Source organism: Carcharhinus amblyrhynchos, chromosome 19 (genome assembly GCF_965287045.1).
Source record: "Carcharhinus amblyrhynchos chromosome 19, sCarAmb.v2.hapA, whole genome shotgun sequence".
Taxonomy (NCBI): Eukaryota; Metazoa; Chordata; class Chondrichthyes; order Carcharhiniformes; family Carcharhinidae; genus Carcharhinus; species Carcharhinus amblyrhynchos.
Window position 1 is genome coordinate 26184553 of NC_137342.1, and position 19405 is coordinate 26203957.

The following is a 19405-nucleotide window of genomic DNA, read 5'->3' on the forward strand; positions in this document are numbered from 1 at the left end:
TTGACTTTTCCCACTCTAATTTTATCTGGGGTGGAGGGGGTGAGTCAGGAAGGCTGTCCACCCCACACCTTCCCCATATTTAACCCCACAGTCAATTCCACCCCATGAACTGCACATTTAGGTTTTAATATTTGGATAGAACAAAAGCAAAAAACACCTTACACATTACCCTATTGACATTTAGAAATCACAAATAATTTATTCCTTCGATCGGTTTCTGCGCTTCTGTCATTTGCAACCAATCCATTGTTCCACCTATTGTTAAGTCAGTGTTAACCCCACACTATTTTGATCCCTGGAGGTAGGCCTCTATTACAACGGTGAATATGTCATTTGCGTGTGAAAATCTAACATGTTGCACTGACAGTAATGTATTAGTTAACAAATCAAACACTTTGAAAATGAATTGTATACAATGGCTTGCAAATTTCCAAAGGTTTAGGATTTCTCAGTTGAACCTAAGTGAACACAAGGATTAGGGACAGGATAGGCAATTCAGTCCTTCAAGCCTGATCCACCATTCAACATGATCTCATCTTGGCCTCAACTCCACTTTCCTGCCCTTTCTCCATTACCCTTCAACCCACTACTAATTAAAAATCTGTTTGTCTCCTCCTTAAATTTACTCAATGTCCCAGCATCCACCAGAGTCTGGGGTAGTGAATTCTACAGATACACCACCCTTTGAGAGACAGTAAGAAGTCTCGCAACACCAGATTACTCACCTGATGAAGGAACAGCACTCCGAAAGCTCGTGATACCAAATAACTTGGACTTTAACCTGGTGTTGTGGGACTTTTTACCGTGCCCACCCCAGTCCAATGCCGACATCTCCACATCATGACCCTTTGAGAGTAGTTTCTCCTCATCTTTGTTTTAAAGGATAAGATAGTAAATGGTTCAAGTTAAATCCAAACTATTACATTAAATTAAATAGGGCGAATAATGAGATTGAAAGCCCTGGAATTATTTAAGAATTAATCAGATGCTGCAATGAGGTGCTTCTGAATAAATGAACTATTGCGTTCTTCTTTGCTTGTAATGAGATGTTCAAAGAAGTAATGCCACATATCAGGCTGGAACGTAATTTTTCTTCATGGTGTCATGGTTACAAGAATGATAAGCAATTAATTTTTTTATTAGATCTAAAATGGACTTGCATCAAAATCCAGTTCTTAATTCTTTTTATTGGCCATTTTCCTTGATAATTAATATCTTGATTAAAGGCTACTCAATATAAAATAGGCACGCAAGTGTGTAGAAAACTCATTAATATTTACAATGGCTAAAATGGAAACCTTTTACTGAGTTTCAGAGCTTCAAGACAAAAATCAATGTCTCCAAGATTTAAATTGAGACACCAATGGTCATTGGTTTACCATGACTGTGGGGTTGACTCACATATCACTGGAGCTGACCTATCATATATGAGACTTTTCCTTCTGATGTTTTCTGATGATGGGATCTTCTGTTTTTTTTTCATTAATTTGTGGGATCTGGGAGCCACTGGCTGGCTGGCTGGCATTTATTGCCCATCCTTAGTTGCCCTTCTTCAGAGGGCAGATGAGAGGCAACAATACTGCTGTTGCTCTGGACTCACATGTAGGTGAGACCAAGGGTGGCAAATTTCCTTCCCTAAAGGACAACAGTGAACCAGATGGATTTTTCTGACAATCAACAATGGTTCCATGGTCATTGTTAGACTCTTAATTCCAGAGTTTTTTAAATGGAATTCAAATTCCACCATATCCCCTCCCCCCAACCAAGAACATTACCTGAGTTTTTGGATTACAAGTCCAACAATAATATTGAACACTTGACTGCTGGGTGTAAGTATTTGTAGCATTTGATAGTGTGTTACTTGTCCCATCTTGAGAATTCTGGGTGATGCTAAAGTGTCAGTGTAAAGTAATAATAGAAACAGTGATGCACACTTTGACATTTTCTCAATGGCACACCGAATATCTGATTGCATTATTTAAACATTAGCTGTCAACAGCTAATAGAAAGGTTGTCATAATATTTGCTGAAGCTCAGCTTATCTTATCACATGCAGAAAATAAAGCACTTTCAAAATCAATACTTATCATTTTAAGCTAGAATTATATGTCACTGTGGCTTTTATTTACATTGGTGTAGAATACAGTTTTACCAGAAAGCTGAAAGATAAAAAGGATAGCATACAAGGCAATTCAGGATTTGTGCAATCTAATATAGTTTATACAGGATCATTTTAATATTATATAGATTTTGAAAACAAGCTACTTTCTTTGAATTAGCAATATTTTGTTTCTTTATATGAACAAGGCTCCTGATTTTTAGATATCTACCTTTTCCTAAACTCATAGAATCCTATAGTGCAGAAGGAGGCCATTTGGCCCATCAAGTCTGCCCCAACCACAATCACTCCCAGGCTCTATCCCCACAACCCCATGCATTTATCTTGCTAGTTCCCCTGACACTAAGGGGCAATTTCGCATGGCCAATTCACCTAACAAGTATTTCTTTGGGTTTTACCTGAAGATGTTCAGGTAAAATAGTCAAATTAGTTTCAAGGAATGAATTGTTATTGCAGGAGTAGGCTCCTCAAGCCTGCTGTGTCATTCAATAAGACCCTGGCTGTTCTGAATGTAAACACAACCCCACATATCCTGACACCTTTCACCACCTTGTTAATCAATAATCCAACTAGCTCCGCCTTAAAAGCTTCTGCATCCACTGCCTTTTGAGGAAGAGAGTTCTAGAGACTCACAACCCTCAAGTGGAAACATTTCCTTTCATCTCCATCTTAAATGAGCAGTCCCTTATTTTTAAACAGTGGCTTCATTCTAAGCCCTTCAACAAAAGGAAACATACTCTCCACATTCACCCTGTCAATACCTCTCAGGATCTTAAAGGCTTTGTCAAGTCACCTCTTATTCTTCTAAACTCTAGTGGCTACAAATCTAACTTCTCTGAACTTTCCTCATAAGACAACCCACCCATTCCAAGTGTTAATCCAGTAAATCATCTCTGAACACAGTTTAAGTGTAAATTTAACAAAATGAAACAGGTTAACTTTTGACAGTTGTGCAATAATTAAAAAATGAAATGTGTTAACTCTAATTACTAACTTATCACTATTTCATTTCCAAGTTAGCAACATTCCTTTAGACTTAAATGACACTTTAAATACAGTTAGCAATCCCAGGCAAACTTGCTACAAATTATGTTAACAGTTTTGAAGCTTTCAGAGAGATTTTGATTTTCAGAGCAGCTTGCAGACTTCTGTCTTTAAGCAACCCTAACAAGAAACTGAAAACTGTTTCCCTGCCACAAACTTGGCTCCTGCAATTTACCATATTGGGCCTTCCTGTGTGTGAAGCCAATTTCACTGACAAAACAGGGCCGGTACAACTAGGGAAAGTGAGAAGCCGGGCAAGTTTCTGATTTTTCACCTCTTACCTGATCGTATCACTTTGCCCAATAGTGGGCGGGATGAGGTCGTAAGATCATGCCCATATAAGCAAACCTAGCTGAGACATAAAGTAACCACTTGCTCGAATTCCTATGTGTATTACACTGGACAAACATGTCCAAAAAGAATGGAATGGCACACCATTGAAGGAATATTTGCACTGCAAAAACTGAACTGTAATCTCCTGTAGAGGTGACGGAAGCTGATTAGGTTAGTGGGTTTCTGCAATGGGTATTCATGTGACCAGTTCTTGACCCACAGACCTTTGGGTACATGACCAGGGCATCCCATGAGGTGGAGAAATCTGGATTGTAGGGTTTGCTTCCTTTTCTTCCTTTCACTGCTGCTGCTCTATCTCACCATTAAGACATTGGGACTCAAAACATGATCCAACTTGATGGACTAAGTGCCACCATTCTGAATGATTACTAGCAAGCTTCTCCCAATCATTTATGTCAGGGCTACCCACAAGTTCCCACAACGGAGGCCAGAAAGCAACGTGAAAGAGACAAGCAATTAAAGATCACCTCAGAAAGTCCTAAGAAATTAAAGATAGTTGGCAGGAGAGCTTTAGAATGTATTTTAAGCATTTTTCTTTCTCTTCCCCAGAATGCTGGCCATTGGAGGGCTGATAGGGCAGCCAAACAGGGTGTCTAATCCATCAGAGTTGATTTTGCAGGAGGTTTACTATAATGCTTGTGGAGTTGGCTACGAGACAGATACGTCATTTGTTTGATGGTCCAGCCATTGAGTCCAGGGCATGTGGCATTGATAATGGAATTTCACTAGTGCTCTAATGTGTCACTGAGACACGGTCTAAGTCTCGCTGCGGGAGAGGGATTAAGGTGAGAACAACTGCTCTGCAAACTATGACATTCACTGACCAGCAGAATGCTGTCAAACAGACACTACCATAGTTGGAAGAAGTGCTGTACTGGTGGAGCTGAGTCAATGTACAATCTTTTGGTTTGAAATGATTTTGTTTCAGCAGTATTCAAGGACAGGCCATGTTTTTGTATACAGGCTTGAAGAGATCGAGAATGGCTTGCGAGTCTGGTGCAGATTGGACAATAACACTGCAGTTTCTTTTGGAAGAAAATGGACTAGTTAGTGCCAGGCAGCATGGTTTTGTATAGGGAAGGTCATGTCTCACACCAACTTGACTTTTTTTGAAGAGGTAACAACAATAATTGATGAGGGAAGGGCTGCGGATGTAGTTTATATGGACGTTAGTAAGGCATTTGACCAGGTTCCACATGGCAGACTGGTATAAAAACTAAAATCTCATGGGATTTGGGGTGGACTGGCTAGATGGATACAGAACTGGTTTTGGTTATAGAAGACAAAGAGTAGCAATGGAAGGGTATTTCTCAGAATGGAGATCAGTACCTACAGGTGTTCCACAAGGATCAGTGCTGGGATCTCTGTTGTTTGTAGTATATATAAATGATCTGAAGGAAAATGTGGGGGTTCTGATTAGTAAGTTTGCAGATGACATAAAGATTAGCGGAGCAGCTGATAATGCCGAGGATTGTCAGAGAATACAACAGAGTGTAGATAAAGTGGAGATTTGGGTGCAGAAATGATAGATGGAGTTTAATCCAGACAAATGTGACAAGATGCATTTTGGAGGATCAAATTTAGGTGTGAATGATACTGTTAATAGCAGAACTCTTAGGAACATTATTATACAGAGGGATCTGGGAGTGCAGATCCACAGTTCCCTAAAATTGGCAACACAGGTGACCAAGATGATTAAGAAGGCATTAGGCAAGCTTGCCTTCATCAGCTGGGGCACTGAGTACTATATTAAACCTGGGTTATGCTGCATTTGGAGCATTGCGCGCAGTTGTGGTTACCACCCTACCAGAAGAATGTGGAAGCTTTGGAGAGAATTCAAAGAAAGTTCACAAGGATGTTGCCTTGTCTCGAGGGTGTTGGCTATGAGGAGAGGTTGAATAAACTAGGATTGTTTTCACAGGAAAAACAGAGGCTGAGGGGAAACCTCACAGAGGTCTACAAAATTATGAGAGGCATAGTCAGAGGCTTTCTCCCATGCGTGGAAGGGTCAATTACAAGGGGGCACATGTTCAAGGTGAGAGGGGGAAAATTTAAGGGAGATGTGCAGAGGATGTTTTTCACGCAGAGAGTGATGAGTGCCTGGAACACACTGCTAAATGAGGTGGTGGAAGCAGATACATTAGCAACATTTAAGGGACATCTAGAAGAGTACATAAATAGGGAGGGAATAGAGGGATACGGACTGAGTAAGGGCATAAGTTTTTTTAGTTTAGTTAGGGCATCATGATCGGCACAGGCTTGGAGGGCCAAAGGACCTGTTCCTGTGCTGTACTTTTCTTCTTTGTTCATTGTTTTATCTTTAAACTGTAGATCGTGTATGTTGTGGTCAGTTTATGGAGGCAATGGAGGTGAGAGTTTTTCAACTAGACTGACAAAAGAGGCCTGTTGATCTTTGAGATGAATGGACTCTGTCAGGTAGTTTGTAAATATATGAGGCCGTGCTTGAAACAAAGAAACATAGATAATAGAAGCAGGAGTAGGTCATTCAGTCCTTCAGCCTGCTCCACCATTCGTTATGATCATGGCTGATCACCAAATTCAATATCCTGATCCCACCTCCCCCCACATCCCTTGATTCGTTTAGCTCCAAGAGCCGTGTTTAATTTCTTCTTGAAATCACACAATGTTTTGCTCTCAACTACTTTCTGTGGTAGTGAATTCCACACCACTCTCTGGCTGAAGAAATTTCTCTTCACCTCAGTCCTAAAAAGTTTATCCTTTATCCTCAAAATATGACTCTGAGTTCTGGACTACCCCACCACCGGAACATTCTTTCTGAATCTATCCTGTCTAACTCTGTTGAAATTCCATCTCATTTTTCTAAACTCCAATTAATGCAATTAATGCTACCCAATTTAGTCTCTCATATGATAGACCTGCCATCCCAGGAATCAGCCTGGTAAATCTTTGCTGCACTCCCTCTACAGCAAGGACATCCTTTCTCAGAGAAGGACAACAAAACTGCCCACAATACTCCAGGTATGGCCCTACCAATGCCCTGTACAATTGAGGTAAAACATCCCTATTCTTGTACTCAAATCCTCTCGCAACGAAGGTCGACAAACCATTTGTCTTCTTTATTGCCTGCTGTCCTGCGTGCTTGCTTTCAGCAATTGATGCACAAGGATCTCACTGAGTATCCACCTCTCTCAATTTACACACATTCAAATAATAATCTGTCTTCCTATTTTTGCTACTGAAGTGGATAACGTTACAGCTTAACACCCGTCAGATTTTGAAGGCATCTGTTTCAGATCTCCCACTCAAGACAGTTACAGTCATATCATCATGAAACAATGCTCTGGTGGGGAGGAGGCTGTCCAATCAGCCACTCCATCACCAGAGGTTGCTGCTCCTGAAGTCTGTAGGGTGGCTTAAGAGTGCCCATCGTTCCTGCCTGCCAGTCCCTATAAGAGGGCCAGAATGATCAAGGCTGTCAGACATGAGAAGGAATGCCCTCTGCAAGAAACGGTTGCAGCTAATCTTTGGAGCAGTGCCTTCCACATTGAATGGAGTCACTGGCTTTGGTGTCTGTCCAGCCTGCTAGCAGGAGGCAGCCGTCATTCCATAGCTGGCCTCCTGGTGCGATAGGGTTTCCTTGCACTGGCTGCTGTAAGGTCAAAGGGCTTAATCAGTTACCCATCACAGCCATATGGATAACCATTCACACTATCACCCTACTCCTGCATTGTGCAGGTGGGAAGATGTCATGGGATCAGCCTGCCAGGATTTCCCTCTCATTATGGGCACCCGCCCCTCAGACTCACCCCCATAGACCATTGAGAAATCAGCCCATGGTTTTTATTGCATGTGAAGGATTGGGAAGAGAGTGAGCCAAGCAGTCAAATAATGTAAACTTTTATTCTTTCATTTTGCTTTCGATTATTTCCCAGAATGGGGATTTCCAGACAGAACTTCTTATAAGGGTTTGTTTATTCAGGAAATCCCCAACTGAACAATGGCATCCTTTTCCCATAATATACTCACAATTTGAGGGGAATTTTATAAACTTAATATCAATTACTCAATGCATGCCATTGGCCAAGTGATCATTTTGATGATCGAAGTAATAAATAGTTCAGTTACAAAAAAAAATACCTTTTAGAAGTGCTACTCCTTAAAAGTTTATTAACTCACACATGGCAGCTGAATTTTGCTCTTTTAAGTAGTAATCTTAAAATAGCAAAGGAGTCGAGACAGAAAATTCTTCAAATTTAACCAGGATAAATGTCACATATTTGTGAACAATGAGTTTCTGATCAGCTTCATATAGGGAAAGCAATGCTTTCAATTCTTGCACAACTTGAAACACCTTCAATAAAACAATTGTGCAGAAACCTAGATCAAGGGCAAAAATCCATATTTCATGGATCGCATAACATCAAAGAGAATAAACAGAATGTGAGGTAATGACAGAATAAGCCCAGCGGTGACTTAAAAACATTCAATGAGGTAGCCTCAACTGCTTCACTTGGCAGGGAATTCCACAGATTCACAACCCTTTGGGTGAAGAAGTTCCTCCTCAACTCAGTTCTAATCACATCACAGACATTAGGTGTGGGTTCACCGGTTTGCCACACCAAACGGTGTGGAGAGTCAGTAAGATAGTCTGAGAGGCGTAAAAATCAAGTTTGCATTCAACTTCTCGCCTCTCATGATCTTACTGGCCCCCATTTTGCCAGCAAAATCAGCCTCCATCCAGTAACAGTGTGAGGTTGATTTCGACATTAATGACACATTTAACATGGCCAATACCATGGGATAACAACTGTTAATTATCTTCCAGTTATAAATCAGTGTTCTGTCATGAAGCACAACATATTTTTACATCCATTTTATAATATTTCTCTATCACTTGTGTTACAAACCACACTAACATTAAATGCAAAAACATCCTAAAACCCAGAAGGTCACTTGAAACACTGGTTCATGGTGGTGTATGTATTTTATTTGGTATCATGTGAGGAATGATGTACAATCCAAGTGAGGAAACAGTCCAGTCATTGTGTGAACAATTCATGAAGAATATTTATTAACTTAAAAGTAAAACAAAAGCGCACACAACAAGGAAGACTATAATACCCTACGACACTTAAGGATACTAATGGCTATACACACACAATGTTACATGACATTATCGCTTGGTTCCCAAAACTACCTACATTTTACTTGAACTCTAAGATATCCCTTTTCCAAAACAACATCCAATATTAAGTAACCTTTTGAGCTAAATCCAGCAAATATTTACCACAACCAGGTTAATGTAGCCACAAGTAAAGTAGTCTTCCGATTCAGTGAAGGTGGGATATGGCTTCTTCTCTCAGGAGAATATTGCTGCAACTTATTGCAGTTCTGATGATGGCTATCTATTCCTTTTTTTCTTGTTAGTGTTCTACCGTTATACCATTTCTTTCCCTTTGATTTTGTCCCCCTACAGAGTCGGGTGTTGGCAGGTACCTGTCAATTTCCTTATCTCTCCACTTTGAAGTTCCCACTTTTATAGCCCTATTGTTTTCTCTAGTCACATATGAAAAATATTTACTTTCCATCCATGGCTGGGGAATTGCATCTCATCATTTCTCCAGCCATCTGCCTCCAGCCAACTCCTCATTTTTCTTGTTTTTTTCATCTTAATTTTCCCTAACTCTTAACAATTCCCTCTTTTTAAAATTAAACATCTTAATTTTAAAGACTATTTCATTTCTCAACCATTTATTGGTTCTACCTTATCAACGGTTACAAAGATTTAAGAGCGTGTACTAACATAAAATATACCCCCAGAGTATTTACACCCAATGTTCCCAATTGTTTCTTTTACACTTGTGATAAAGCATCCTCAGTGATATTCTCTCTCCCGGCCATATGAATGACTTCTACATTAATTAGTTGTTCTAACAAACTCCATTGAAATAACTAAGTTTTCCTGTCTCAAAATTTCTCCAGAAACTTTAGGTGATTATAGTCTGCATATACAATTGTCTCTGAAGGAATGCTGACAACATAAACCTCAAAATGTAGCAATTACCAAACTTAAAGTCTCTTTTTCAAGGTTAGAATACTTTTGTTGGTGACAATTTAGTTTCCTTGAGAAATATGCCACAGGCTTCTTAAGTCCAAGTTCATCTTCTTGTAACAGCACTGTTCCCACACCAGTGACAGTAGCATGCACAACCAATTTCAATTGTTTGTCATGATTTGGTGTGGTTAACACTGGCTTTGTTGTCAGAATGCAGTTTGGCAGTTCTTCATCCAGTTGTTCTTCTTCAAGGGTTCTGTTAGCAGTGCTACCACACTGCTCAAGGCCAGCACTAACTTACAATGAAATCTGCTCATTCCCAGAAACCTCAAAGTCTCTTTTTTTGTTGTAGTTCTGGAAAATCCCAAATGGCCTGTATTTTCACATCGCGTGGGGGCTATTTGGCCAAGTCCCACACACAATATGTCCTAAATATGAAATTTGAGCTTTAGCAAATTCACCTTTTACCATAATAAGATTAGACTATTTTAAGCATTCAAACAGTTCTTTCATATGCTGCAGATGTGCATCCCACCTTGAACTAAACACCACTAAGTCATCAATGTATGTTGCACAGTCCCTGAAAAACTTTGGCCATTAGTCTCTGAAATATCGTGGGTGCATTTTTCTTTTCGAACAGAATAATTTTGAATTGATAAAGTCCATTTGGCATCAAGTATGCAGGGATTGCTTCCCAGGCAAAGGTGCTTGCCAATAGCCCTTTAGCAAGTCTATTTTTGTGATGAATTTAGACTGTCCAACTTTTTCAATGCTATCCTATAACTGTGGTATAGGAAGCAAATCCCCCCTGGTGTCCGCATTCACTTTCTGTAGTCCACACAAAGTATTTGAGTTCCATTCGGCTCCGACACCATTACAATAGGGATGCTCCGATCACTATGCCTCAATTTAATAATGTCACATTGGAGCATATATTCAATTTCCTTCTATGCTTGTGATAACTTTGCTGGATTTAACCTATACAGATATTGCTTTACTAGAACTGTGTCCTCACATTTACATCATGCATCGCTATCTCCTTTTAACCTAATTTATTCCCATAAATACATTTATAAGACTGCAGTAACTCTTCCAATTCACCTCAGCTCTTACCTGGAAGATAACTTAACCAGTTGTTTAAATTTTTCAGTGCTTCCTCTTTACCCAAGTGAATTAGAGGGAAGTCACTATCAAAATTTAACCCATTTTCTCCCTGTTTCATTATTATCAAGACCTCCTGCTTGTCCTCATCTCTTCTTTCTCAATATCTCTTAAGCAAGTTAATATAGCCCACTCTATGGGATTTATGTCTTTCTCAAGTTACTTTCTAACTGAGTAATTAACTTCACTCAGTTTTCTTTTGATTTGATACAGCCCCATAAATCTAGCTTTTAGTGGTTAGCCCAGCACAGGTAACACTTTCTTCCCTGCTTCAAAACTACAAAGTTGTGCTTTATTATCAGCCATTGCTTTCATTCCTTGCTGTGCTATCTTTAAATGCTTCCTTACCACCTCACAAGTCCCATTCAGTTTTTCTCTGAAAGTGTAGACTCTGACTACTTACTTGATAACTTGTCAGTGGTACTCTAACTTCATGTCCTTGACCAATTCAAAAGGACTAAATCTGGTAGAATAATTTGCTGCATCCCTAATAAAAATGGAATCCCTTTGTCCCAATCATGAGAGTAATCTTGACTTTATGCACTCCTCATTCTTTTCAGAGTTTGATGCCATTTCTCTAATGCTCCCTGTGACTGGGTGATATATCAGTGATTTCTACTGTTTTATTTCCAGGCTATTCATAACCTCTTTAAATAATCCTGACATGAAATTTGACCCATGATCTGATTGTACCTCTTTCGGTAAACCATATCTAGTAAAGAACTTGGTTAATTCCTCTATTCCTCACTGGCTCAATGGGCTGAATGGCTTCTTTCTGCACTGTAGGGATTCTATGATTCTATTGTTATCTCGCAAGTAATGGTTGTTAATGGTATGACTTCAGGAAATCTAATGGATATTTCCATAAAAGTTAACAAGCATTGATTTCCACATCACCCTTTCGACAATAGTTCTACACAGTGGACTCCTGTAAAAAGTTATTTGAAATCTGGAATAGTGATCAAAGGTGCTGGTTTTATTACAGCTTCTGGTTTTCCTATTACTTGACATGTCTGACAGGTTTGACAAAATTTAGCTACATTCTTATATAGTCCTGGCCAATAAAACTGTTTCTGTAACTTCGTTCATGTTTTCTTTATTCCTAGATGTCGCCTTACTAGAATTTCATAAGTTATCCTTAGAATTTCTTTCCTATACTCAGAAGATAATACAATTTGATGTATTTCTGCCTACTTGTCATCTGCACTAACATGTATGGGCATTTTTTCATTACCTTATGAGCTTGTGACCTTATTCCTACACAATCAGGAAACACACAGGGATGATCCAAAGCTGGATTTTCTACCAGCTGTTAGACCACCATAGGCATCATTACTATCTGTGATCCAGCTGTATAATTTCCTAGAACGAATTGAATCTCTACAATGGGCAACATTTTTATTATCCCTATATCTACTTCTCCTGTCTTCAATCTACTCCTTAAGATTATTTTCACCAAAGTATTTTTTTCTTGTTTTGCCATGGATATTACTCTTCAAAATTCCTTCTGGACAACAAATATCCTTTTCCCACAATGCTAGGGATTGACTGGCTTTTGTATCTCTTAAAATTTTAATATATTTCCGCATGCCATTTCTCCTACATGGAGAGACTTTTCCTTCGTGTACAAAATTCTTCAATGCATCAGCCACCTGCTGGTCACTTTGCCCCTGTACAATTGGTGCATACACTTTCACCTCTATAGTTTGGTCTTTGTGTACAAACCCAGTTGGTTTCTCTTGATCTCCAGATTTAATATTTCCTTTTTAAAATTTATAACTCCAAAGAGCTTTCCATGTAACCTACAGCATAATGATTTTATATGGCCAGTTTATTATAGTGAAAGTATCTGTTTGCCCCTTAGCTCTCAATCCCTCAGTGCCATCTTTTTTAATTTGAGGTGAAGTCTCCATGGAATTTTCAACCACTCCCTTTCTTGTTTGACTGTCATTTCTCTCACCTTCCCACTTTCTATCTTTTTCAGATTCAAAAGTGTGTCAAAAAAAGGCACTGACCTGTGAACCAGTTCAAAGTTATCAGCAAGTCCTGTGGTTTGTCTTTCAGTTTTAAATCTTTGTTCCTCCACACAAGTTCTTCCAACAGATTAACTTCTCTAAGGGCCTCATAAGTTCTTCTATTTTAATGCTGTCACCCAGCTTTCAAAATGGGTTTGTTTAACCATGTAAAATTCAATACAAGTCTGTCTATTATCTTACATTTTGCCTGTCAGCCTCTGGTACTAACTCATAAACACTGAATACAGAGTTTTTCACTGTACCGTACTCCCCAGGCCTTTCCTCTGACAAAGATGCATAGACTTCACTAGTCCCACCTACAAGTTTACCCTGTAAGGGCAATGTTGAAATACCTTGCGAACATTTCATTCGTCTGGCTATCTTCTCAGAGGAGTTCAAAAATCTCAATGTTCTTTATGACAAATTTAAAAAGTGCCTGCACAAATCTAAACATCTTTTCATTAGGTTAACAGCTAGCTTTCTCTAGCTGCTCTGGTCTCTCTTTTCCACTGCCTGCATTTGAAGTTGAAATTCTCTCTTTCTCTCCTTTTCCCTCTCCACCTTTGCTAACTTCTGCATTTCAAGTTCTGACATCTCTATTTCTTTCTCCTTTTTTATTTTTCCTATTTTTTATTTTCATTTCTAGTTGTATTTTAATTTTAGCTAATTCAATTTCCTCACTTGTCAAAATACTTGGTCTGTCTGGCCACTCCTTTACATTTAAATGCTTCACTATTTCTGCAATTACCTCAGTTTTTTTAAGCTGTGTAGATAATCTTAATTGTAATACCTTTGCCAATTCCATCAGTTTTGTTATAGATACACTTTTCAACCTTTCCAAGATTATATTGTCTACTCCCAAACAAGTCTTGGCCAGAGCAAGAGCCATTCTTGCAGTCACCTTAATGCAAATCACACACTTCCTCACTTGGTTCCATGCATTCCTCACTCTCATTATGTTTAAAAGCCACAAATTCCCTACATCCAAGGAATTATGCTTCTTAAAATCCCAGCCAGGAGCCCCCAATTTATGTTTTGAACCATGTTGCTATTAAATGCAAGGGGATCCCAAAACCCAGAAGGGTAACTTGGAATAGCGGTTTGTAGTAGTGAATGTGTTTTTTTGAGGTATTATGTGAGGAATGATGTACAACCCAGTGAGGAAACAGTCCAGTGGTTGTGGACTGTAATAAAGAATGTTTATTATTTTAAAACAAAAACACACACAACAAAAAAGACTTTAATACTCTACAATACTTAAGCTTATTGATGACTACATACGCATAATGTTACATGAAACTATCCCTTAGTCCCCAAAACTATCTATATTTTATGTGAACTCTGAGATTCCCCTTTTCCAAAACAACATCCAATATTAAGTAACCCTATGAGCTAAATCCAGCAAATAACCACTACAACTAGGCTAAGGTGGTGACACCTGGGAAACAGTCCTCTGGTTCAGCAAAGGCGGGAAATGCTGCCTCTCTTGGGCGATATTAGTTGCAACTTGCTGCAGTTCTGATGTTAACTGTTTCCCACTCTTTTCTTGTTAGTTTTCTATGGTTATACCATTTCTTTTCCTTTGATTTTATCCTCTGTGGAGTCAGCTTTGGGCAGGTATGTGTCAATTTCCTTAGCTCTCCACTTTGAATTTACCACTTCAATAACCCCACTGACTTCTGCAGTCACATATATAAAAATACCTGTTTTCCATTGATAGGCTAACTCACATTTCATCATTTATCCAGCCGTCTGCTTCTAACCAATTCCCAGTTTTCCATTTTTTTACATTATTTTCCCCAATTCTTAACACTTAGGTAAATGGAATACATTGTAAATATTAAGCCTATTAAAGTTTTGAAAACTGAAAATTTTTAGGTCTAAAGAAATTAATGCAGCTTCAGATTTTGGCTCAAGTCCATTTCTAAAGACTGATCTAACAAAACTAGGAACAGAATCATGTAGAATTTTATATTCAGCTCCAATGTTTCTCATGGAGATCTAATACATAACTAAATCTTTGTCATAAACTAGAACTAACACAAAATTTATAGTAAATAGAAATATAAAACCATTATATTTTTAAGTAAACAGCTGCTATTTCATGTTTAGTTGCACTGAAACATTCCATTCAAACCAACTGGTCTATACTGGTGTTAATGCCCCAGGTGCCTCCTACTATATTGCATTTCAACTCACCAGCATACATTTCTACCCCTTTCTTTCTCTTGTACTTACCAAGTTTCCTCTTAAATGACTCTATATTATTCACCATAACCACTCCATGTGGTGGCAAATTTCCACTTATTCTTACCACTTTTGAGTAAAGATCTTTCATCTGATTTTGCTGTAGGATTTATTGTGATCCTTAGTTTTGGACTCCTACACAAGCAGATTCATCATCTCCATGCATGTCCTATCAAAATTAGTTACGATTTCCTCTTCTGATAACTATTGCACCCAGGAAACTGCACATTTGAACATTAGGTGAGGATAAGACTAGATGAATTTCCTCGCTTTAATAGTTACAATACAAGAGGATGGTTAACAAACACACTTGCTATATACTTACCTGCTGTAGCACTGGAGGGTGTCCAGGCTGTGAAATTGGTCCATCTAATTGTGCCCCCACACCCACTGCCCATGAGTGCAAACCTTCAGGAAATGAGAGAAACCTTCAGGAAATGAGAGGGGCAGATAAAATTGTATTGTATACATCTGCTATTTTGTTTCTTCAGTCAGTGTTATGAATCACTACACTAACTATAGTAATGGGAAGGGGCACACCTTCAGGTGCTCAATCATAACCTTGCCAATAGCTTGGTAAGAGTTCAACGTATTTGATAAGGAAACCTGTGCACTATGTTCTCATCATTTTCAAATATATACAATTAAATTCATTCACTTATTTTTTTATATCATTGTCTGTGAAACATTTAAGTTTTCTGATATCGGTACTTATAATTTATCCTATTAGTTTCATTAAACATTATAAAATAATTGTTTTCCAGCATTCACCAAGTGTAATAATTTGCACTATAGCATGTTAGAAAAGGTGAAATTAGGAATGTTTTTGTTTTCAAGTGACTTCCAGTTGAATGTCTAACCACTTGAGAACTTAAACAATCACTAATAGGAACATAGAAACATCTCATCTACATCCACCATATGATGTCCTGCAAGAACTTTGTAAGTTTCAGTGAGATCACCCCTTCTTCTTCATAATTCAAGGAACTACAGATGCAGTCTCATCAATCTGTCCTCATAAAACAATCCCACCATCCCAGGAATTAATCTGGTGTACATCCATGGCACCCATTCTATGGCAAGTATCATCTTCCTTGCATAAGGTGGCCAAACTGTGCACAATACTCCAGGTGAGGTCTCACCAAGGCTCTATATAACTGCAGCAAGGCATCCTTACTCCTGTACTCAAATTCCCTCTTGATGAAGATCAATATACCATTTGCCTTCCTAATTGCTTGCTGCACTCGCAGACAAGCTTTGTGACTCATGAACAAGGAACCAAGAGCTCTTTGAGCACCCGCTTCTTCCAACTTCTCACTACTTAAGAAATATTCCATCTATTTTTTCTATCAAAGTGAATAACTTCCCACTTATTCACATTACATTCCATCAGTCATGTTCTTGTCCAAGTTTTATTAACGCCTCCTTGCATCTTCCTCACAAATTGCATTCCCACTCAGTTTGTGCCATCAGCAAATTTAGAAATATGGTCCCCACATCAAAATCATTTATATAGATTGTGATCACTTGTGGGCTCTGCACTGTTCCTTGTGGTATTCCACTAGTAACAAACTGCAATGTTACTCTCTGCTTTCTATTTGTTAACCAATTCTCAGTTCCGTCCCAGTATATTTCCTTTATCCCATGTGTTCTAATTACATTTACTAACCACCTAAAAGCCTTCTGAAAATCCAAATACACCATATCCAATAGTTCTCTTTTATCTATTCTACAGGAAACACCCTCAACAAAAACTCCAACAAGTCTGTCAAAATGATTTCCCTTTCATAAGTCCATGTTGGTTGTGCCAACGTGGGCTGCCTCACAATGTTAGGAACCTGAGTTTAATTCTGGCCTCTGGTAACTGTCTGTGTGTGTTTTTTAACACATTCTCCCCATGTCTGTGGGCTTCCTCTGGGTGCTCTGGTTTCCTCCCACAATCCAAAGATATGCGGGTTAGGTGGATTGGCCATGCTAAATTGACCCTTAGTGTCAGGGGAATTAGCAGGATAAATATATGGAGCTACAGGGCAAGGGACTGGGTGGGATTGTTGTTAGTGCGCAATGGGCCCATTTGCCTCTTTCTGCACTGTAGAGTTTCTATGAATTGACATTATTTTCTAAAAATCCAGTTATTACATCCTTTATAATAGATTCTAACACTTTCCCTATTATTGACAAACAGCTATGCAGTTCTCCATTCTCCACTTCCTCTTTTCTTAAATAATGGGGTCACATATTCTACTTTCCAGTCTGCAGGAATCTTTCTCACAGAATTGTGAAAGATAACCACCTATTTAACCATTATCTCTTTATCCACCTGTGAAAAATCTGGGATGAAGTTCATGTGGCCCAGGGGATTTATCAACCTTCAACCCAGCTAACTTTTCAAGTACTACCTCTGTACTCATACTAATTTATTTTAGTTCCTTGGTATCACAAGTCCTTTTGTCACCAAGTCTTTCTGGGAGATTTTCTACATCTTCCCTGAAGACAGGCACTAAGAAACTGCAAAGAAAAGTAGAATTTTCTTTCTGCAATAACTGATTTCACAATAGTTCATCCTTACACTATTTAACTTCTGCAATTAGTCGCCTAAAGGACTAACAAAGAAAAACTCTTGGCGTTCACGCAGCCTGCGCCTACGACATCATATCCATGATACAATGTCGCAGATTTGATTTTGCTTAATCTGTGAAAAAATGTGGCTAAACTATGAATGATCATTTACTGCAAATACGTTGTCTACATTCAATATTTAATAGGATCCAATGAACTCTTAGCAATGTTACTTGCATTCATTTATCTTTTGATAGGGGTGAAAGGTACTGAAGAGAGAGTATTGAAATCTTTGTTCTGAAAATCTCAGGAAGAGCAATCAGATTGAATCGAAGCAGCAGCCAAAAACAACTTGCATCGAAAAGTGTAAAATGTGTGAAAATATAACCGTGTTATTATTATTAAGATGTTTGGTGACATAGACTTGACTGAACTTGCGGTTATCTGGGTAATTAACAGCTTCACAATTCTGTTATACCTTTGTGCGCCTGTGGGAGTTTTATTAAATTAAAGGCGCTAGACAAACGCAAATTGTAGTTAATGATGATGCTGTTTTAGCACCCTGCTAGAAATTGCTGTGTTAACAGCTTACTTTAAATGATGCCTCCTGAAAAGAGATCCGGTTATAACTTTTTTAAAGAAACTGTTGACTTCTTAACTCCCATCTATAGTCATTCCGTTAGTGGTGGTGTACCGATTACTTATCTGAAAATTGCGCTGTTGAACTATTGGGATAGTTTGCATGCCTGGGTCAACCTAATCATTGCTCGTTATGCACACCCTCCCGAAGATAGATACTTGTAAAACATTCCTGATTTCTTGTAAAACATTCCTATTTTCCAGAAAGAACCTTTCGTAGCCATGCAGCAAATCTAGCAGGTCACTTATGCCAAACATTTTTTTTTAATCCAAGAAGCATATTTAAAAATAAAGTGTCCGGTTTTAAACTCTCCTATTTCAATCAGGGTGCACACGTTCAAGTTGTAAATCTCCTCCCAAAAAAAATAATTTAGTCGTCCTCAAATTTTAGATTAGAAACATGTCCTTAGCAATAAAAGGGTCTTGGAGCATATTATTATGGTGGTTTGTTGGGAGATGGTCACAGCCCAGACCCCAGGGAGGGTGTCTTTATCAGAGAGGGGCACTTCTTGTGTTCTCCTGCACTTCAGGGTTGGGAATCCTGGAAGCCAGTAGACAGGCCAACACGATGCCAATCACTTGGATCACCGCCAGTCCCAGCGCCCCGGTGGCGATGTGGAACAAGTTGTCGTTGACGAAATCGTAAATCTTCTTGAAGCAGCCGTCCTGGTAGATGCCCTGGGCGCCCAGGGCCAGGGGGTTGTTCTGGCAGCCCCTCCGCACGGTGCAGCAGCTCAGGGGCACCGAGCCGTTCCGCAGCTGCTCCTGGGACCAGGGCGAGGACACCCAGTCCTTGTAGCTCTCCACCCCGCAGCAGTCCAGGGTGCGCTGGATGTCGTCCATGGCGTTGGCTTTCTCCTCGTCCTCCGCGTACACCTGGATGGCGGCGGCCAGCCCGTTGCGGAAGCCCTCGGCGATGTCCTTGCGGTAGAACAAGCCCGAGAGGCCGGCGGACAAGCCGCCGATCAGCACCGCCAGCTGGAACACCCCGTAGGTCTTGAGGAGGCACTTGTGCTCCGTGGCGGCGCTGAAGCAGCCCAGGAAGCCCCAGACGATGACCGCGGCGCCGGTGGCCAGCAGGATGGCCGGAGTGTTGGGGTAGTCATTAGTGGACAGCTCCAGGTAGCTACCCAGGGAGATCTTGGCCCAAATGCCAATCGTGAACATGGTGAGCCCAGCTGCCCAGAAGATGAAGCTGAACCCCATCAAGGAGAGTTTGAGCAAAGCCAT

General features: G+C 39.5%; 1 pseudogene; it reads right to left on the reverse strand.

Moving 5' to 3' along the window:
• Positions 1–18107: 18107 nt before the first annotated feature.
• Positions 18108–19405, reverse strand: LOC145355608 (tetraspanin-7 pseudogene; annotated as a pseudogene).